This window comes from Canis lupus, chromosome 20 (genome assembly GCF_011100685.1).
Source record: "Canis lupus familiaris isolate Mischka breed German Shepherd chromosome 20, alternate assembly UU_Cfam_GSD_1.0, whole genome shotgun sequence".
Classification (NCBI taxonomy): domain Eukaryota; kingdom Metazoa; phylum Chordata; class Mammalia; order Carnivora; family Canidae; genus Canis; species Canis lupus.
This window is the reverse complement of record NC_049241.1, coordinates 7,870,902-7,893,886: the sequence shown is the minus strand read 5'-3', so window position 1 is coordinate 7,893,886 and position 22,985 is coordinate 7,870,902. Positions and strand designations below refer to the sequence as shown.

At 46.7% G+C, this 22,985-nt stretch overlaps 1 protein-coding gene across 3 annotated transcripts in view; it reads right to left on the bottom strand.

The window, feature by feature from the left end:
- The window catches only part of ATP2B2 (ATPase plasma membrane Ca2+ transporting 2), a 373,765-nt gene that overhangs the window by 216,401 nt on the left and 134,379 nt on the right, over positions 1-22,985 (bottom strand). The gene's annotated exons all lie outside the window — the stretch shown is intronic.

Below are 22,985 nucleotides of genomic sequence, written 5' to 3'. Positions count from 1 at the left end.
TAGGGAAACACCCTAGCACACAGCACACATTAATACAGGAAGACCAGCTTGTGCATCGCCCAGCACCCTCACCATCTCCTCCCTTCAAATGAGTATTCAACTGCCCCTTGAGGCTGGAGTTTAGTGTCTGATAAGCCCCCATCAGCCTGACTCCACCACGAAGCAAGAGGAGAAGGAAAGAAGGCCTCAGACACCACTCACTACACTTGCCCCTCCAAGCTTGTAACCACCCAAAGGAAGTGCCCTCTCAGTGTGTCCCCCTGCCCACCTTTGCCCAGTGCCTCCTTCCCTGGCCCCACCCCACCTGGCCCCTCTTTCATGTACTAGAAACAGAGGAAGTGGCCAGTTCTCTGGGCTTTGCATGGCTCTGGCCTAGCTGATAGTCTCTACACACAGCTGAGGCCATTAGCCCCCACATGGTGGCATGGAGGGACAGCCCCTTGGATAGCTCCTTTCCAGACCCCGACTTGGGACCTACCAGGGACTCCTCTTTTCCTCCACCTTCCCTCTCCAGAGATAGACACCAGCCCCAAAGTGCCACCACCATATTCTCATTTTCTCCCACTATGAAGGAAGATTGCCTTGCCTGTCAGATTGATGAGGCATGATCTATCGATTGATCTTAATGTCCCACTTTACAACCAGGAAGATTGAGGTTCTCAGAGGTAAGGCCATGTATCCAAGGGCACACGGCTAACGGTGACTAAGTCAGGATTCGAGCCTAGGTTGTATGGCTCCCCAAACCAGTAGGTTTTGCTGCCTCATGCTCCAGACCTGCTGCCCCCATCAGTAAGCACTATACACTTATGTGATGTCCTCTTTGAGTCAAAAATAAATTGAGGCTCAGTTCTGCTGTGCCATCTGCCACACCAATTCAGAGGCAGAAGTGTTGACTTACTGCAGTGAGGGAATGCTCCCACAGCCGGGAACTGAGCAGCAAGAGGCCCTACACCTCATAGGTTTCCCTGCCTGGGGGCTGGTCAATCACTTAGGCACAGGGGAGAGGGGCTGTAGTGGGTGCAGTTCTTAGTAGATGGTGGGGGAGAGCTGTGGGCTATGAGTCAGCATGCCTGGGCCAAAGCTGATGGCCACTGAGGTGGGTGGCCATGGCACATCTTCTCTCTCTGGGCCTCAGTTTCCTCATGAAAAGGAGTTGGAACATATGATTCTTTCCAGACCTGACAAGGTTACATCCTATGGCTACAGGTCTCAGGGATGGAGGATGTTTTCACATTTCTGGTCCATGGGAAGAAGGAGAGGGATTCTTAAAAAGAGGAACTGGCTGGCCCAAAGTCACATCATTCCTGACAATGACATCGACACTGTGATAACAATTCCCCTACCTATAAGGCCCCTCCCACAGCACTTTGATGCCCATTATTTCATTCACAGTCCCCATCTTATAGAGGAGGAAACAGGATCAGAGAGAGAGAGAGAGTAGCCTAAGGTCACATAGCTGGCTTGTACCAGGGAAGACAGATCCACATTCCCATGTAGCTGGTCCATGAAACTTTTGAAGTTTAATTCCCAGGGAAGCTACACTTACAGACTTTCCCCCTTATAAGGCAAAATCATCCTGTGCCAAAGGTGAGAGAGACACTCAATCCGGGAAACTTTTCAATTTAGGCATTTGATGAATATACGTTCCATGCTACAAGAATAATCACTGGGCATCCCAGCTGGAGCGTTTGCCCAGCACCTTCCACATGTGTGGCATTCACTTCAAAGGCAGCTGGGAAGAGCACTGGATGAGGAATCTAGTCTTGGCACTGCCCCCTTTAGCTGTGTGCCTTGAGATGAGGGGACTGGGTGAGGCAGCTTACAGGGCCCTCACTGCTCCAGGCACTGCCCTGCTCATTACTGGAGGTGCATATGTCGTTTCTCATTCATCTTCTGTCAGCTGTGGGGGGGGGGGGGGGTCATAAGCGTTGAATGGCCAGGACCCTGCTGGCTAAGCTCACTGCTATATCCCATTGTTGGCACTCAGGAGGACCATGCTACCACTTGAAGATTGATGGTGAGGTTTTAAGGAGCAGATCCAATAGGCATCTATGTGGATCACACACAGGATGCTGGGAAAAGGCATCTTGAGGCTGCCACTCACTCATCAAGTACTTAATATGTGCCTGGTCTATTCTCCAAACCCTACATAATCCCACTTAATCCTCATAGTGACACTAAGAGAGCAGAAATGCTGCTATTGCTCAGCCCATAATCCTCAGATCTATCCACTGTGGTGCAATTTCCCTCATAGCACATGCATCTCTTTGCCTGAGGGCCTTCTTGGGTGAGCAGAACATCCACAAGTTCCAGAGAAGTAACGCCACTTCCCCAATCCTAGTAGCTCTTAGCATGACTGTTAGGAGTTGGAAGCTGGTGTATAAATACCCCAGCTCTCTTGCTCCTGGGGACAGGAAAATCATGAGCTGTGGGTTCTATGCTGGCTCTTAGAATCCCCAGTGTGATTGAACTGCAGTTGCCCATAGTGATAATTAACTTGTTTGAAATTATCTCCTTCCGGAACCCTCTTACACTTTTGGTGGGAATGTGAACTGGTGCAGCCACTCTGGAAAACTGTGTGGAGGTTCCTCAAAGAGTTAAAAATAGACCTGCCCTACGACCCAGCAATTGCACTATTGGGGATTTACCCCAAAGATACAGATGCAGTGAAACGCCGGGACACCTGCACCCCGATGTTTATAGCAGCAATGGCCACGATAGCCAAACTGTGGAAGGAGCCTCAGTGTCCAACGAAAGATGAATGGATAAAGAAGCTGTGGTTTATGTATACAATGGAATATTACTCAGCTATTAGAAATGACAAATACCCACCATTTGCTTCAACGTGGATGGAACTGGAGGGTATTATGCTGAGTGAAGTAAGTCAGTCGGAGAAGGACAAACATTATATGTTCTCATTCATTTGGGGAATATAAATAATAGTGAAAGGGAATATAAGGGAAGGGAGAAGAAATGTGTGGGAAATATCAGAAAGGGAGACAGACGTAAAGACTGCTAACTCTGAAAAAAAAAAAAAAGACTGCTAACTCTGGGAAACGAACTAGGGGTGGTAGAAGGGGAGGAGGGCGGGGGGTGGGAGTGAATGGGTGACGGGCACTGGGGGTTATTCTGTATGTTAGTAAATTGAACACCAATAAAAAATTAAAATAAATAAATAAATAAAATCTTAAAAAATAAAAAAATTAAAAAAAAAAAAGAAAATATCTCCTTCCTTTCCCTGTCTCACTTCTCCACTCTCTGACTAGCATTCCCGTGCTTCCCAAATAAATTACTTGTATTTGAATCATTGTCTCATGGTCTACCTCTGGGAGAACCTAGTTTGAAATGAAAGGTGCTAATATTATTTCCACTTTGATGGAAGGGAAGCCAATGCTCAGAGAGAAGTAACTTTCCCAGGGTGACACAGAAAGTCCAGATCTGAACCCAGGACTGTTTAACCTCCAATGGTTTGTTTTAATCATCACATATGCCAGGGGGAAAGAATTAAGTGAGACTGAGAGTCTGAGAGACTGAGAGAATGGCCATGGAGGAACATTCATTCATTCATTCAAAGACTCCTTATTGAAATCACTACTTCTCAAGCCCTGAACTGGGTGCTTAGGGTACATTGGTTAAATGCACTATCTCTGAAATCTTGGGGACTCACGCTCAAATCCAGGCTTTAATTATGTGCCAGCTGTATAATATAGGCGAGTAATTCAACTTCTCCTCACCTCTCCTTTGTTGTACTTCAAATGATGCCCATTACACAGGCTGTTGGAAGGGTAAACAGGCTCACACATATAAATAAATGCTCAGTAGGTGTTAGTTATAAGACAATGGTGAAGTCAGAGCTGAAAACTGGGAAGTGATATGTGGCAGTAGTACTGTCATTTTTAGCATGTCTTATCACTTAGTTCAGCCAGTGGCTAAAATAAATGAAGAGAAATTTAAAGTTTGCATTTCTCCGTAGTTTTCCTTCCCCTTTCCTTCCCTTCCTTTTCCCGTCCTCCCAAGTCCCATGCCCTCTGCTGGATTCTGTGTTGGGCACTGGGACACAGAGATGACAAGACTCTGTCCCCAGGGAGCTCTCAGGGCTTAGGGTTAATGGGGAGATAGACAAGGAAACAGTATAGCTCAGTATGGTGAACAAAGGCCAGTAAAAGAGCAAGGGCAGAGAGGGAGGGGAGGGGCACCTGACCCTGGCTGGTGCTGCCAGAGTTGAGGGGAGTAAGCCACATGGCTCACAGTGGTTAAGTCACCTGCTCAAGGCCCCACAGCAAGTAAGTGGTTGGTTGGACTCCAAATCCCATGGGATTTCGAATATTTTGCTATGTGATCACATTTTGCTAACAGCTCCAAGGAATCCATAATAACAATGACTTTTATTGCAAGATAGGTCTTAGGGACTCAGCCTAAGGGAGACTTTTGTGGCTGGCTAGCTACAAAAAACACCCCCCAGAACTTCTGAAATCTCAGTAGAAGGAATTGAAAAGTAGAAAATAATATGAAATCCACAAATATTTATTTCAAAGGGAAGCAGATAGGACATATTAACTTTTTCTGAGAATTAGAAGCTGAGCAAATAGTAGAAATGTGATGAGACACTTTACTGAAGAATAAGAATACTGAAGAGAAAGTTGTGCTTAGAGCACTTTCCTCACTGTAGACCATTTTTCTTTTTTAGTTACCTCAAGATAAACTATATAACCATATATTTTTTCTTTGTGTTTTTTTCTATTAACACAGAAATACGCTGGATCCTAGTTCTGTAGATCAGATTTTTGTTTGTTTTCAGAAAGCACACTTTTCTCGGTGATTTTTTCTTCTTTTTTTAAGATCTGGTATAATCTGAGGTACAGCTCTTTTTATCTTTTGGGGTTAAAAACATCTTCCTTCTAGAAGGACACATTCTCAATGCTCTAATGAAAGTCAACCAGAAAACAGGTTCTGATATACACAAACTCATTGTATAGGAACCCTGTCAAGACTTAAGGTATCAAAAAAAAAAAAAAAAAAAAAAAAAAAAAGACTTAAGGTATCTATTCCAGGAACCCAGGCTGACTGGTCAGCTTCACACACTCTTCTGATTATGGCAAGGATCAATGTCACCCCAAAGTCTACAGATTAGTTGCAGAAGAGTTTTAAATAGTAGGAAATCCATGCTGGCTGAGGTCATGGTACAGGCGAAGGGGAAACATTCACAGTTGCTCTGGGAGAGAAGGAAGCTGTTATGTACAGTAGCCAAAGCTTGATGCAGAGCAGAAGATAATTCCCAATCAAGCCAGGCTATTGGCAGGATATGGCTCACCCTGCTGGTCCTTTGGCTGAAAGGGGCCGTCTGGGTTTTCTAGACTTGGGCCAAGCAAGTTTAAGGCTCAGACAGGACTGAGGTAGGTGGGGATGCATGTGGATGCTTTCTTTTATGCCTATTTCCCTCTGGCCTGGGTAAGACAGCAAAGTGTTTCAAGGAGGAGGCTCCAGCCAGAGGCAGCCTACCTGCAAAATCACCAAATGACTATGCAAATATTTTTGCTCCTCCTCTCCCCAACACACAGCTTCTAGGAGCTGAGCTCCATTCCTAATTAGCTCACAGGACAGTGAGTTAAGTACCTGATGGAAGCACAATTAGTGAATTGAGTAGGGAAGATGGAAGACACAGCCCACAGTGAAGCACGTAGTATGGTTTTAGGACCATGCAAGGCAGAGGCGAACAGATTTTCAGCACATACTGTGGGCATGGTGTAGAATGGGGCAAAAAGTGGCAACTTCAATAGCTTGAATGAGGATCTGTATCACCGTCACTGCTAATTGGAAAATAAAATCCTCAATACAACTTCCTTTTCTTTAATACTCAGATACCATATGCATCCTCCCAGCCTCGGCAATGCAAAGTATTGTATAAAGAAATATTTCCTCATAAATACACTTCCGTTTTAAGTACACTGATAGTTAGAAACAGATTTTTTCTTTTCTTTTTTTTTTAGAAATCAGCGTTCAAAGTTCCAGCTTAGCAATGGGACATAAGTTCAAAGTTCCAGCCTAGCAATGGGACACAATACATTTCATTTGAAAAAAATATATGTATATCATATTTATCTATTTTGCTCTGTCTCTGATTCAAAAAGCTAACTGCAATGGCCAGTGTACATTGGGAAGGGTTGGGGGGCAGAATTTTGAGGGCTGGTGTAGAGAGTTGGGGCTGGGAGTGTCCTAGTCATGGGGCCTCAGGCCCACCTGTAAAATGGGGACACTAGTCTCTGCCTGGGCTGCTGGAAGCAGGACAGGAGGTCTGGGCTGGGCCAGCTCTCTAGGGCCCTCAGCAAATGGAAGTCAGAAACATTAACATTGCTTTTGAACAATGTCAAATGTTGCATAAGGAGGGTAGCATGCTTATCACAGGGCCTCGTTTTGGCTTTCTGGAGCAATCCTACAGTAGCATTTTAGCAGCCGGAGAGGGAACACCCTTCCCACGGGCCGCCACCTCAGTGCCGGGTGGTGACTCATGGTGCTGGCAAGGGGCGTGGGTGGGAAACCACTTAGGCATCACCATGAAATCTGACAGATTTGCCCCTGTGGAGCTGCTCTGTAAAGAAAGGGGAAGAAGGGGCCCCTTCTCCTCGTGCAAGGTGAGTGGTGCATGGTGGCAACAGCTTTCATCAGCTGAACCCCCTCACTGTCAATGTGGCTGGAAGCGTGTCCTGGCACAGGCTCCTGGGGTAATGGACAAAGCACACCTTGTGGGTGCTGTCCCTCGCTAACAGGTTCCAAGACTCCTCAAATACTTAACATCAGAAAAGTGAAGTCCATCAATCGGAGGACAATCATCATATGGTTTCACTCACATGGGGAATATAAAAAATAGTGAAAGGGATCATGGGGGAAAGGAGAGAAAAATGAGTGGGAAAAATCAGAGAGGCTTACAAAACATGACAGACTCCTAACTTTGGGAAATGGACAAGGGGTAGTGGAAGGGGAGGTGGGAGGGGGGATGGGGTGACTGGGTGATGGGCACTGAGGGGGGCACTTGACGGGATGAGCACTGGGTGTTATACTATATGTTGGCAAATCGAACTCCAATAAAAGAATATACAAAAAAAAAAAAAAAAGAGGAAAGAAAAGAAAAGCAATACCAAACCTCTTATCTGGGGGCTATGTGCTAGGCCTTCTACTAAACCTTTCATGTGCTGTGCTTCATTCCATCCTCAGAACAACCTGTTCTTATGCCCATTTTAGAGATGAAGAAATAGAGGCTGGAGGCAGGTCATAGCTGCCTGAGGCAGAGTTGGGATTCCAACAAGATGTGCTTTCAGTGCTCTGAAGTGTTTCAGGAGACCCCCAAACTGTTGTCTTTGGGCACGTGAGAAGCAGACAAATGTTCCAGAAATGTGGCTATTGAGGGCAGAACAGCTCAGGACAGAAGTGCTCATTCTTGGCAGCTGCCATTTTAAAGAAGGACTTCCCATGTGCTGTCTCATTTACTTTTCACAACGGTTCTATGAAACAGGAGCTAATATTTCTATTTCACAGGTGGGGAGGTGGAGGCTGAGCTGCTTCCCAAGGGCATCCGGGCTGGTAACTGTCTTAACCTCCTCCCTCTATGCCTTCTGGCCTCCAGCTCCTCATCTGTGTAATGGGGAGATATGGGAATCACCTTGTCCAGTGAGAGCAGGGTTAAGTGAGGTAACAGAAGGGAAATGCTTTAGAAACTGCAAGATGCCACCTGAATACTAAGGAGTATTATTATTTACAAAAATAGCTTCCTGGAGAGAGTCCAAATGAGGCTGAGAAGTACAAGGTTCTGGATTCAATCCTAAGTCTGCCGAGTGCTTACACAGCATTCTTCCCTGGACTGGAAGCTCCCAGGGCACTGATCAGGTCTGGTTTGCCTCAGTTTCCCCAGCTCCAGGCTTGGCACAGAAAGAGTCCTTGAAAATCTTGGCTGAACTATGCAGGATTAAATCAGGACAGGGGAAGAGGGTGGAGTGGAAGAGCAGTGGAATCAAGAGCTAGAAGTGGCTTTAGGGACATCAGAAAATTGATCTTCCAAATGGGGACGCTTTTGAGAATGAAAAGGATAGTTTTAATAGTCATGATATAAAATGTCATGGCCAGGATCGCCAAGAGTGTTCTGGGCAAACCAGGGCATACAGTCACCCTATTTGGTGTTCATCTAGTCTGACCCCCATATTGTGAGGGAAACTGAGTCCCAGAATGAGGTATGGAGCTGGAAGGGAGCCCAGGGCTCCCTGCTTCCCATGGGCCCACTTTGACAAGGGCCAGAAAGGCAGCTATGAGTGGGTAGAGACTGCGTTCTCTGGAAGGAATTGGGCGTTATCGATACAAAGTTTCTGTTGGGTAAATATCAACACTTCTGGTCTGGTTACTAAGGGCCTGAGCAGTTGCTAAGCGGCCGTATGACCTCATGAGGGGCCATTGTTCAGTACTCAATAGGCATCCTTGAGTGACACTGCCCAACTCCCAAATCCCAGGGGCCCCTGGGGTTCTGTGAAAAGAAGCCAGAGATTATAACGCAGGAGCAGTTGACAGACCCACGTTTGTTTTCTCGGGATAGGGCATGGGGGGTGCAGCAGTCTTTCAGAGCAAAGCACAAGAAGGCCTGAGCACCCAGTGAGAGCTGTCAGCTGATACTTACTAGCGACAGAAATACTCCGGGAATAAAGAATTAACCCCATGTACGGTGCCTGACCCTCCGTAATCCACTTGAACACACACATATCCCAGTTTGTCTTCAAAGCAGCCGTAGTGTGGGGATCATAATGATCACCCCCATTTCAAAATACAGGAAGCTGAGGTCCAAGGAGAAGAAGGAGCTTGTCCAAAGCCTCCCTAAAACTTCTTATTCTTCGGGTGTGGTGGGCAGAACAGTGGCCACCCACAGATACCCATGGAGCCTGCAAATGTCAGGTCACACGGAAAGGGAATGTGAAGTTGTTCAGCAGCTGACCATGACGTGGGAGATGATCCTGGGTGATCTGGCGCGGGGGGGGGGGGGGGGGGCGCTCACGTAATCACAAGGGTCCTTAAAAGTGAAGAAGGGAGGTAGAAGGGTCAGCACACCAGTGATGCGATGTGAGAAAGCCCATGCCCGCTTGAGTGTGGAGGGAAGGCTCACGAGGAATACAGCAGCCTCAAGAAGCTAGGAAAGAGAAGGGATTGTATTCTCCACGGAAGCCTCTGGAAGGGAATACAGGCCTGCCTTGATTTTAGCCCAGTCTACCTACGAGAGCTATTAGCTGGTTAATTTTAAGCTTCCAGGTTTATGGTAATTTGTTATAGCAGCAATAGGGGAAAAAAGGCACCAAGTCAGAAATCTGAAAGGTCTGAGCCAGAAGGGGGGCCCTGGGGATCGTTTATAGCTCCTGGGACTTAAGGAAGCAAGAGGCCCAGAAAAATGAAGTTATTTGCTCATGGTCACAAAGCAAGTGACAGAGACAGTGGTGGAGACCTCTGGGTGTCAGTCAGACCTCTCCAGGACCCCTGAGACCACCTGCCGAGGGGTGGGATCTTCTGGGTGAGTTCTCTGCAGATTTTCTACCAACCAGCCTGATCAGAATCCTGGGCCGCAAACCATGCCCCTCTGTCTTTCTTGGCCAGAGGCAGGCAGGCCAGTGGCTCATTTTATGATAGGCAGGGAGCATTCTTCTATGACCCCCCCCCCCCCCAATAAGGTGGCCTGGAGCTGGAACTCAGTCCATGGCTTTGGAACCTCAGTCTCCTTACTTGAAAATGGGCAAAGCACCATCTGCCTCAAATGGTGGGAATACAATGTAGAAGAAGCCTGTGGCACCATGCCTGGCATACGGAAGGCACTCGAGACCTACTCCTCCCCTTCTGTCCGTCAGATCCAGGCCCTGTCCAGGGTCTCCCAAGGCTCTAATGCCTCAGGTTCCTTCTGAATTCAGAGCCTCATTCCCAGAAGTGTCTTTTCTTTGCCTGGCACACAGAAGGTGCTCAATGAATGCTTTTGGAATGGACCATAGACTCTATGCCTGAATGCTTCTCTCCCCTCCTCTTTGTCTAGAGGGCTCCTACACTCCTTGTGTATCCATCAAGGTCCAGCTCAAGTGCCCCCTCCTCCAGGCAGACTCCCTGACCCCATTGTGCAAACTGGCATTCTGCTCTTTGTGCCAGGCTTCTGGCTTCCCTGTCGTACCCTGGTTTTCTGTTAACTATTAACTATCTGTCTAATAGTCTCAAATTTAATATATCCAGACTGAATGCTTTTCTTCCACTCAATTCTACTTTTCCTCCAGACTTCTCAAATACTTAAGTAGCAACTTCAGCCTACCAATTACATAAGCCAACATTTGGAGTCATCTTGACTTTTCTCTTTTTCTCATACCCCGCACTAAATTCATTGGCAAATCCAGCTGATTCTACCTTGAAAATATACTCAGAGTTCTACCAATATCACCACCACCACTGCTACCACTCTGGCTCATGCAAGGCCCAAGACACACTAGGGCAGCAGACACACTAGGGGTCCGGTCCTGGCCCAGCCTGCATGATTTTGGGCCAGTAACTCCTCTTCTCTTAGCTTCATTTTCTCTGTTCAGTGGGAATAACGACAGTACCTCCATTATGGGTTTGTTAGGAGATGCTGCATGGGAAGGGCTTAGGGCAGTGATGGCACAGGGTAGGCATGGAGCAAACGGCAGTTACTTTCATTAAAATGGTTATTTTCTCAGGGGGCAAAACAGGTCCCCAGGGCAGGGATGCATCTGATTCATCTTTGACAGACCTCAAATTTTTACTGAGCACCTACTAGGTGCCAGGCTCTCCTCTAGCCTGGGAGAACAAAAGGGAAGAAGGCTCCTGTACCCACGAGCTGACTTTCTAGTGGTTGGGAAGACAGAGGTTAAGCCATCTACACAAATAAAAATAGGATGTATCCAGAGGGGATGGCTGAGATGAAGCACAGAAAGGCAGAGTAAGGAGCAGGAGAGACTATTCTGGATCAGGGGGCTAGAGAAATTTCAACCCCAAGGCAAGGGAGGAAATGGAGTGAGCTACCCGGATATGTGGGGAAGAGCAATCTTGGGGAGGGAACAGAGAGGAAGGTGCCTAGCATGTCAGAGAAATAGCAAGGGGACCACGTAGTGTGTGTCAGAACCAAAATGCTATTATGTTATTTATACTATTTTATAAAACATATTTATTTATGCCTATTTATTCCTATGAATAGGAAACTTCTATTCATTGAGCCTCTTCCATGTACTGTCAGTGAACGCTCACAGCAACTTTCCAGGGTGGGCACGCACACATCTCCATTTTGCAGATGCTTAAAACTAAGGCTCAGAGAGGTGAAGTGCATTGCTCACGGCCATACAGTCAGTGGGTGGCTAAGGCAGGACTTGATCCCAGGACTGTGTGATATTTCAGTTCTTACTTTTTCCTCTGGGATTGTCAGGCTAGGTGTGGCACTCACTCTCCCTAATTCCTGCCCTTCTATCCTGAGTCAGTCTCAGCCCCTGGAGTGGGGGTGGGGGTGGCGCTTGGGGGAGCGGTGACCTCCCTCCTTCCTTCCTTGGCCAGGTATTTAGAACAGTATGTGTGGCCTCCCAGCCTGGGCCTCTGTCCTGACACAGATGTGGACATGGGACATAGGCCCTGGGGTGGCCACTGTGGGCTCTGGAACTCAGTTCCAATTCCAGGGGCCCAGCAATGTTCCCAGCAGAGGAGGTAAATGAAGATGCTGGAGGGTAGGCAGATGCTCAGGAAGTGCTAACTTCTGAAGATTTATAAAAATGTGTCAGCAAAGTTGAACCACTTTGCTGGATCCGCTCAAGTCTCTCACCACGTCTGCAGCATCTGGGCTGCTGGACAGGGAGGTTGTGCCTCAGCAGTGCAGTGAAAGAGGCAGGAGAACTTTCTAGTGCGAGAGCTGATGGGGGTGGTGGTGGCAGAGTGAGCCCAGGTAGGGCTCCAGGAGAGAACAGGCTGCAGGGAGGTGCTGGGTAGGTGGGGGAGGGGGAGACAGCATTCCCAGAGAACAGGGCCACTAGAGCTGGCCTCACAGGGAGAGAAGAGAACAAACTGGACGTTGAGGAGGTACTGCAGGGCCAGTCATTGAGGCCTGTGTTTAGGCAGAGAGAACAGTCAGTCTGAAGTGGCTGGAATGGTCCCTGAGGAGGAGGAGAACATTCTATATCAGGATTCTGTTTTTATCCTTCCTCTTGCCATCATTTATCTCAGTGGCAGAGCAGGGATTCAAACCCAGATCCGTGTGAGGCCTATGCTGTTTCTGTGTCATCCTGCTAAGAACTGGGAGGTGGTCACTGCGGTGGCAGGACCAAGTGGTTGGGAAGGAGGGGGACAAGAAGGTCCGGTGGCTGGGCCAGGCATGCCCCAAAGCTGGGTGGCTATCGGGCTGCATCCTGGCTGAAGATGGTACTAAGAAGGCAACGTGGTGAGGGAATAATATGAGGACATTTCCCTCATGTGCAGAAGTAGGAGGGACAGTATCCTAATAAGCCACCCAGCAGAATATAGTGTGCTGCCTGGCACGGTGATGCCTGTGGGGCCTCTGCTGGCATCTGTGCCTCCTCTTTTGTGTCAGAGCAGCCTGCATTGCCTTTGGGGAACTGCTTATCCCTCACTCTCACACGAGGAGGTTTTGATGGGGCTGACCCTAACAGAGGATCCCAGGTAGCTGGGTGTCCTGGCTTTGACCAAACAATGCTTTACAGTCCCCATGCAGTGACTGGCCCATGGATATTCATGGGATCTTTGTACCTTTAAGAGTTAGCTTCAAGATTTTTGCTAAGACTAAAGGGAAGGGAGTGCTCTCTTTCTGCTGGGTGGCTGAGCTGGTAGGATGGAAGCCTGAAGCTTCTGGGGGTCCACCTTTACCACCACACAAGAAGGGGGTGCCTGAGGATGAGGCCAGCACAGGAAGAGGCAGAACTGAAAGATGGAGAGAGGAAAATACGTTCTGATGATACTGTTCTAGCTCCTGGATCCAGCCATACCTGAAGCCTGTTACCCTAGGACTTTCCAGTCACCCAAGCCAATAAATTCCTTCTGAGGCTTCAGCCAGTCTCAGTCATTTCCAACAGAAAGGCTCTTGGCTTAATGTATCTCATAACTTTCTTGGAACACAAAAGGGAGAATAGAACTCAGGAAAAAAAAAAGAAAAAGATGGATGAGGGGAGCAGGGAGGGGGAATTACCATTTCATCGGTATAGAGTTTCTATTCTACAGGATGAAAAGGTTTCTAGAGATCTGTTGCACAACAATATAAATATACTTAATACTATTGAAGTGTACTCTTAAAAATGGTTAAAATGGTAAATAAAAAAAAACATGCATAAGAAAAAAATTGGTGAGAGGACACAGCAGAACAGAAGGGGGAGGAAAGGAAGGCAGGAGAAGGAGAGGTGAGGGGAGGAGAGGAAAGAACGAGAGGGCAGTAACAGAAGGTGGGCCTGCAGCCTCCAGGAGTGAGGCCAGCTGCTCTTGTCACCTACTCTGCTATTTTTATACTGTGTGGCTCTCAAGGTAACTTCACACCTGTTATCCCTGCCCTTCAAACACTAATTTGTTTTCCAACATTTTAGAAATGCTTTTCTTCCCTAAGAAACACTGCCTGCTTCTCACTTTTTTTGGACATGCCAGTTTCCCCGGGAGGAGTAATAAGTCAAATACAGTAACCATTGATGGCTGTGATACTCTTTTTTTTTTTTTTTTAAAGATTTTATCCAATCATTCATGAGACATACACAGAGAGAGGCAGAGGGAGAAGCAGGCTCCATGCAGGGAGCCCAATGCGGGATTCGATCCTGGACCCTGGGATCACTCCTGAGCCAAAGGCAGATGCTCAACCACTGAGCCACCCAGGAGTCCCTGTGATGCTTTTGTTTACAAAGCACCTCCGCACTTTGCGTCTTACTGAGAACTCTCAAAATCCTAGTGAGGCACATGGCAAAGTCATTAGCCCATTTTACAGATGAGCACATCCAGGGTGCAGACAGACATCATCAAGGTCGCCCAGCCTGTGATGCTGGAGCTTGCACCCAGGTCCTCAGACTTCCAACCCTGCTCTCCAAGAAGATCTGGTGGTGGGGTGGGGCAAGGTGGGAGCTTACAGAGAATCTCCAGAACTCCTTGGCTTCTCAAGATTCATCCTGGGCCCAGTTTGGAAGAATCTTCAAGGAGGCACAAGGCCCGCAAATGACATCTCCCCACATATTTCCCCATGGGGGGCTCAGGACGAGTCCTGGGTATTTCATTTCCAAAGTAAAATGATTTAAAGATACAGCAGGCAGTTCAAGTGCTGGGAATCGCTTAACAGTCATCCTTTCAAGTGTCTGTGCTGAGCCATTTGGTTTCCATTTTGGGAGGAGTAAAGTTGCTCCGATTTTGAGGTGCTAGTGAGAACGGCGCCGGCCTCTCGAGGCCTTTGATCAGAGTGCATTTAACTCTGACTTCCCAAACCTGAACAGCTGGTCTAGGCCCTTTCAAACCTAGCAGGCAATTAAATTTTCACAAAAAGAAGTAGAAACTCCAGGGATAATGAGATGTGAGCAACTCAAAGGCAGCAGCTGGGCTTCCGAACAAACCGGGGAAAACCACGGTGTGGTGGACACCCTTATTAACGAGGTGTCACTGGCAGACCCAGATGGGGGAGCCTCAGGAGTGGGGGCTCCAAGCTTCTGATGGTGGCTGTGATAGCCAGGGCCTGCCCTCCTGGGAGGGACGCGGCGTGGTGGGTGTTCAAGAGAGGGGATGACAACCTGTGCGTGGTGTCTCACCTAGGCTCTCTGAGGCATTCAGAAAACCAAAGGAACCTTCTCATGGCCAGCCCTTCTGAGTGCCAGGGCTTCACAGCTGAAAAGCATCTCTAACATCCTATGGCCCCACCTGAATCCCAAGCTTCTCAGGCTGCTCCTCCTCCGGTCTTCCCCATCTTAGGGATATGGCTTCCCGAGCCAGTTAACTGGCTGCCTGCCCTCCCTCTCCACTCCAGCTCAGTCCACTGCCCAATCCTCGTTTACCTCTATGCCTGCTCCTGTACATAGTCCCCAGCCTCATCAGTCCCCTGTCATTGTGTGTCTGGACAAATGCAGTGCCTTCCACCTGGTCTCCTAGCTTCTACTCCTCCCCCTTTCCTAGTCTACTCTGAAATAGAAAAAGCTTCTAGAAGCTGGATTCTGAAGCTTTAATCCTCCACTGGCTTTCCTGCAGTTAGGGTGAAGTCCAAACTCCACACATGTCCTGCAGGTCCCTACCTTCCCTCCTCTAGGATCTAACCACACTGGCCTTTCTTCAGTGTCCCCAGTGCACAAGAACCACCCCTACCTCAGGACCTTTGCACGTGCTGCTCCCTCTGCCTGGACCACTTGAACCCTGCTTTCTTCCTGATAAATCTGATCATCCAGGTCACATTGTACTCACATGGCATTCTGTACACATCTCCCATAGCACTTACCTGACATGGAAATTGTGTAGTTATTGGTATGATGATTTGTTTGATTCTTGTCTCCCTCACCAGAAGAGAGTTCCTGGGAGCAGAGAGCATTTGTCCTGTGTGTAGTTATATCCTCAGAGCCTAACGCTGTACCCAGCATACAGGTGGTGCTCAGCTGACAGTATGAATGCGTGACAGGGAGAAGTCAGCTGATCACCAGAGCCTGACCTGAGCAGGGCATGGATGGCAGTGGCTGCCTTTCATGGCTTACGAGCTAAGTGTTGTATGGTATCATAGTGGTCAACTCCCCAGGAGTCTCCTGATGTTTAAATAAGTATCAGCAGTGTCTGGCACATGATCAGAACATGTCAGCTAGTAGTATAACCATCCCTGCCCCCCATTTTACAGACGAAGAAGCTGAGGCTCAGAGAGGTGAAGTGACTTGCCTGAAGTCATACAGATAGCAAGTGGCCGAGTCACAGTTTGAGCGCTTTCTGACTATAAAGTTGCTTGCTGCATTTAACTGCCAAGCTATCCTGTATCTCCAGGAGCATCTCACATAAACGCTGCACCCTTTTCCACTTCTAGAACAGGTTTTTACGAGAGGCTCAACAAAACAACATCCCCACTCTTAGGGAACTCAGAATCTGAGGGATGGGTGAGGTTCACTAACATGTAAACAGTCCCAGCACTATATCCTGGAAGATACCATAATATTCTTGAGTGCTATGGGGTGGGGACAGAAATCTTCATGGAAGAAAGATCACTGGAGCCACAGTTTGGGATGTTTACCAGGGGCCAGCACCAATAAGAGGGCGTTTTAGGCTGGAGGGACAGCAGGAGCGGAGGCATGGTGGTATGACGGGGATGGTGAGTAGTTTGGCGTGGCTGAAGGGTTAGGCATGAGCCGGTGCGTGGGTGGCAGAGTGAGATGCTGTTCTCAGCGTCCTATCTCATATGATCTCATGAAAAGCTGCCCCCACTGCGGTGGGGGTGCTGCCCCATTTTCCTTTCCAGTCCATAGGATCTCTCCTGCTGGATCCTGGAGAAAGAGTGAAGACCCAGGAAGCAACAATGGCGAGATATCTGATTTCCTGGATTGCCTCTTGCTCTCTCCTCTCACCAGCCCTTCTCAATCTCTAATCCCTAATCTCTCCTCAGGACCTCTGGTCCCATCCTACCTGTCTTTGCCTTCAGGAAGAGTAGGAAGGTCTGGGCTTCAGCATGGTCACTGAATTGGTACCAGTGTTCGGTAAATACTCAAGAATCAGTCAAACATGTGGATACTAGGATATTTACTCTAACACTGTATCTGACAGAGAAAACTTAGAAAAAAAACTAGATACCCATCAATGCAGATTAATTAAATAAATTATGGAATACCCATCCATACATTCTATAATGAATATGCTTTTTTTTGCATTAGGTATGGTTGCAATTATGTATGTATGCATAATAAATCTGGTTTCCCTCTGCTTTGGCTTCTGGGAAATTCAAAACCACATATGAGGCCTACATGCTGTGAACTCACCTTCTAATGCTTCCATCTTATCTAATGCTTACCATTATTTTCTAATTCTCTAGTTCATTCCTCTTCTATCTTGTTGCATTGTACAAATAGGCTGGCACAAATCCTTTTTTTCTTTTGATTGTTAGAGTAGTAATGATACCAGCACCTTATGTCAAGTGTTGGCTACGGCTCAACAGGAAGCCAAGAACCATTTCATCCAAATCTCACATCAACCCATGAGGAAGATATAATCATCCACCACTTTACAGATGAGGACACTGAATCTGGAGAGGTTAAGTAGTTTTTGCAAGGTCAGCTGCTTAACAGTGGCTACATGAGGACAAAGTTCAGTTTTGCCTGACCCTGGAATCTGGAGTCCTAACCACTACTTCACACTACACCCTGATAAATCAATAATCCAATCATGCCACCATGGAGCCATGACTGATTGGCCATTTTATGTGGCTTCCCTCCTCTACTCTCATAGGCAAGATACCCAGGCATTGCTGGTTTGGGGCTGACCTTGCAAAGTCTGAGAATTAAAGCCTCCTTGGACCTGGGAGGTCCCCCAGGTTGTCCTGACAGGATGCAGGAAATTCAGGGGTGGCAGACTTCTTATAGGGCATCCAGGCCAAACTCCCTCTGTCTCCAGGGGGTTTCTGGACCTTGACAAGTGATTATCTGGCTTCCACTTCCATAACTTTTGTAAAAGGAAGCTCACCATCTATGAAGGCAGCCTCTCTACATTGGCTGGCTCAGACTGTTTAGAAATCTTTACCTTACACTGAAATTTGCACCCCCCCCACCCCCCATAACCAGAGATCATTAATAATAACAAAGAACGAGAAAAACCAGGCCACTGTGTTAGCCACCTTGGTATGAGTATTTCACTTAATCCCTCAAGGGTAGCATTTTGCAAACAAGGAAACGGACACTCAGAGAGGCTAAGCAACTTGTTCAAAGACATACAGCTCCTAAGTAGTAGAGTCAAGTTTAGAACAAAGTCTGCTTATGCTTCTTTAAAAAAAAAAGAATATTAAAGAGATTTTATTGATAGGGTAGGCTATAGAGGTCACTATTAAGTCTTATTTTTTTTAGTTGAAATATACGTGACATACAATATCCTGTTCATTTCAGGTGTACCTCATAGTGATTTGATATTTTTATATATTATGAAATGATCCCCATAACAAATCCAGTTTCATTGGTCTGCTTATAGCTTTGACTTCCACCTGTGAAGTCCACTTCCATGAGTGGAAGCCACAGCAAACAAGCTCACATTTCTGACCAATGTGGTCATCAGATACTTGGAGGGGAGGCTAATCAGTTCTAGCTCCTGGACAGGGGAGATATGGAAAGGCAGGGGCAGGTGGAAAGGCAGGAATGGATAGAAAGGGATAAGCAGCAGTTATAGGAAATGACACACAAGCCCCACAAGGAGTATGTTTCCATAGAGCTGCCACTCTGGAAACTTCCTCGAATCCCTGGTGAGAAGAAAGTGCCGAGGATATAGTCAGATCTCCATTCCAAGACCAGTCCAGGCTCTGAGGCTTGCAATCTTGATCCTGTTAGCTAGGGTTAAATGGATTTGTCCATTTGGAACAGACTCACGGTAACCAAACTCTTAAGGGCCGTTAAAAAAACACCTGTGGGGTGGCAGCAACATTTTGATGTTGCTAATCCCTGGGTTGCCTCTCTGTGCCTTAAGTGGCTTCAGTTCTCCTCTCACCACTCAGCCAATCCCCTGCATTAAATTCCCTCTGCAGTACCTGGAGTGGCTTCTGTTGTCCTTATTAGCCTCCCACACCTGTATGTCCACACTTGAGCTAAACTGGCTCCATGAGCAGGCTGTTAGGGCCATTGTCCCTCCCTTTCTTTTCCACAATGGGGGGCATGTCTTGCCAACATCCAACATTGCCTTTCACTCAATCTTGGGTCTAGGCTGAACATGTCTCCCTCTTCTCCTAAAACATTCCCTCCCCCAACCCTGCTGCACCCAGATTCTGGCATGAAAGCGGCCTCTACATGTCTCTGATCTCTTCTGTCATGTACTGATTTTTGGCCAGAACTTCATGGTTCTGGGAGTGCCTTGCTGTTTCTTTATGCACATTCGTTAAGAGCAGTGGTGATGACGTCTACCATTTCCAAGCTTCCTCGTGCCATGCGTGTGTCAGGTGCTCCCTGAACATTATCTCATTTTGTCCTAGTGATGACTCTACATCTCAACAATTGCCAGATGTGTCAGATTTCCTGTTGTCCTCCCAAAGTCATTTTCCTCATCTCCTAGAGTAATTGAGATTTGGCTGGGCACATGGCTTCTGAGATGGACTACACTTCTCAGCCTCCCCTGCAGTGAGATGTAGCCATGACTCAATCCTCATTGAGTGGCATACGAGTAGAAATAATGTGTTCACTTCTAGACCTTGACTTAAAACATTTGGGTATGTGTCCATCTAGCCCCCAATTCCTGTGAGCTAGAATGTGATATGCCCGGGACCCAGTTACACCTATGCAGTTAAGAGCAACATCCTAAGTGGTCACATAGCAATAAAGTGGAGGGAACCTGGATCAGTGAGTGACCTCATGTAATAGAGAATATATGTCAGGCTAGAGCTGCCAACTATTACCCTTGAAAAATGGTCTAACTTGATTAAGCCACAGTATTGGGGTTCTCTTTGTTATAGCAGCCTAGCCTTTATTGCCCTAATACATTTGATGCAGGAGGCAAGGTTCAGGAAGAGGAGGTGACTATGTACAAGGTCATGCAGACCTCTGTGATTTCCGCTACTCCTCATCTCTCACATGATCTTAGTCACTAGGACCTGACAACCCAAATTCTAGAAGACTCCTGAATCCCTTCTGGCTCCTCTGCTTTCATAGCTGCATCCCTGGCTCAACTCTTCATTGACTGATACCACACCAGCCTCCTGTTGGGTGGGCTTCTCTAAAACTCAGCCACTACATTGCTGGGTGAATTGTCTTTCTAAACTTAGAACTGACGGTGTAATTGCCAGGCTTAAATGATACCCTTTACTAGTCCCCTGGTTTCCTGAGGATAAGGTCTAGGCTCCTGTGGCATTCACAACTGGATCCTGATGTTCTTCTCCAGTGTCAGCCCAGTGGGGTAGTAATGATTAAGACAGACCTGAGTTCAAATCTTGGCTTCACCTATTCCTAGTTGGTGACTTGGGCAAACTACTTCATCAGATGTGATGTAGTGATTAAGTGAATGGGCTCTGAAGTCAGATTGCTTGTGTTCTAATCCTACAAACTAGCTGTGTGATCTTGGTCAAGTGAATAACCTCTCTGTGCCTCATCTTTCACCTCTCATTTCATCCATCCATCCTTCCACCTAACCACCCACTCAACTGTCCATCTACCTACCCACCTCCCCATCTTTTCATTCACCCATCCATCTGTGACCACCTCCTAAATGTGTCTATCCATCTGTCAGTTCATAGACTCACTGTGTCTGTGTACTTAGCCACCCATTCATCCACCCTTTTGTCCACTTACACAGCCATCCATCCACCCACCCACTCATCTGTTTGTCCACCTACCATGTCTATCCATCTACTCACCTTTCTGTGCACTCACCTGCTCACTCATCCATCTGCTCAAATGTCTGTCTACCCAAATGCCCATCATTCATTATCTGTCAACACCTACTGTTCACCTGCTAGTTTATTGGGAGAACCAAGTAAAATAGGCCTTCAGGGGCCTGGAGTAAGAGCTCATGCTTATATCTGAGGTCCCAGCTAATGAGAGGCAGGTTAGCACCCACAATTCCCTTTCCAACCACTATGCCAGCATTCTTAGACTCAGCTTATCCAATACCCCTTTTACTATCTAGAAGGCATATTCACAGATATCATAACCCATTAATACACATAACTTTAGAGAGGTCTATAATATTCCCACTGTGATACAGAGGAGAAATGAAGGAAAATTCATCTCTAACAACACAATGGGCATTTTCACATTGCAATGCTTGGGCATGATGACAACATAACCCACCAATACACATAACTTTAGAGACGTCTATAATATTCCCACTGTGATATAGAGGAGAAATGAAAGTAAATTCATCTCTAACAACACAATGGGCATTTTCACATTGCAATGTTTGGGCTTGATGACATCTGAAGCAGTCAGATGATGGGACCTATTTGGGATGAAAAATTTGGAAGAGAAGACACTGTTCAACTGAGAACTGTCAACCTTCTTTCTTTTTTTACAGTTTGAAGTGAGGGCTAAATAAATATATTCACAGATAGACACTGAAATCACTGGAAATGTGACAGCTACTAAGACAGGGCTGTTGTATCAATATCTCAAATACCATGGGTGATGTTGCTGGCCTGGTGTTTGAAAAAGGGGACAGTTCTTGGTGAAGTTATGAACAAAATGAAGTACATTTCCCTTGATTTACTTGGTAGTTTCATGCCTGGAGATTCCAGCATATAATAAGTGTTAATATGTAACCCAGAGCGAGGTTCTGGCTTAGACACAAACAAATCAGGATTTTCTTTGACATGAATGTCCAATAAGACATTCAACATTATATCAGACTCAGGACAGGTCTTCAATGTGCACTGCCTAGAACACTCCTGATCCTCACCCACAGATGCTAGCAGCCTGCAGTTATGGTGACAACCCAGACCCATTGCCCCACTCACAGCCAGACAGAGCCCCCTCCTTCCGTAGCTGATTCCTCCCAGCCAGAGTCTAAAAGGCCAAGGCTTATTCTGCTATCTCTGAGACCTCAATGGGCTAAAAGCAAGGTGTTGGCAGGGCTGTGTTCTTCTCTGGAGGCTCTAGGGGGAGAATCTGTTTCTTTCCTTTCTCTACTTCTACAGGTCATCTGCATTCCTTGAACAATGCCCTCTTTCTCCATCTTCAAAGCTAGCAAATGTCTCCTCTCTCTCACTCTCTTTGCATTATCACAGCTCTTTCTGACACAGCCAGGAAAGGTTCTCTACTTTTAAGAGACTCATGTTATTAGATTGGGCTTACCTGGATAATCCAGAATAATCTTCCCACTTCAAATTCCTTAACCTTAGGCACATTGATAAAGTCTCTTTTGCCATGTAAAGTAATATAGTCACAGGTTCCAGGAAATAGGATGTAGATTTGGGGATCATTATTTTGTCTATACCAGGTTGCCTTGTGGCCCACTGAGATTCATGTCCATTTTACATACAAAATACATTCACTCCAGCTCGTGGTCCCCCAAATTCTCATCCTATGACAGCATCAACTTGAAGTTCAAAATCTCATCTCAAGCTCATCAGCTCCAAAGTCTCAAATGTCATCAGCTAAATCATGTAAATTGGGATGGGGCTCTGGGTAAAATCCATCCTGGGACACAATTCCTCTCAAGAAACAAGTTAGCTGTTCCCTAAATATGGTGATGAGACATAAGATAATAATTATAGATGTTCCTGTTCAAAATGAGAGGCATGGAAGGAAAAAAGAGTCACTGATCCTAAGCAATTTTGAAATCCAGCCAGGTAAATTCCATTAGGTCTCAAAGTCTGGAAATAATCCTCTGTGGCTCAAGACTTTGCCCTATGGGTTTGCCCCTCCACCCTCTTAGTCCTTCCTTCCCATGAAAGGTAGCAGGTATCTGCAGGTGAGTGGTTTTACCAGCCTATGTCCTGTCAATAGGATTTTTGGGATCTGACAGCCTGTTTTCATTTCATACTGTCTTTTAGGTGAAGCTGACACTGTTTCTGCTGGTATAACATTCTCAAGAACCCTGTGGGTCTCCTGTTACATCATGGGGACTCACTCCATTAGATGAGAGCTTCATCCACATATCTTTCCTACATAATCCCTTAATTTTGGTATTAGCCTAGGTGGCTGAGCAAGCACATCTTTAAGTTTCTGAGATACTATGGGGTTTGATTGAGAGTATCTGTGACTCACACCTTTAATCTCTTCAAAGAGCCTTTTGTGTGACTGAATACTTTTAACTTTTGATCTTTCTAAGGTATTAGCAGAAAGGTATAGAGCTGCACACTCAGCCTTTTCTCGAGA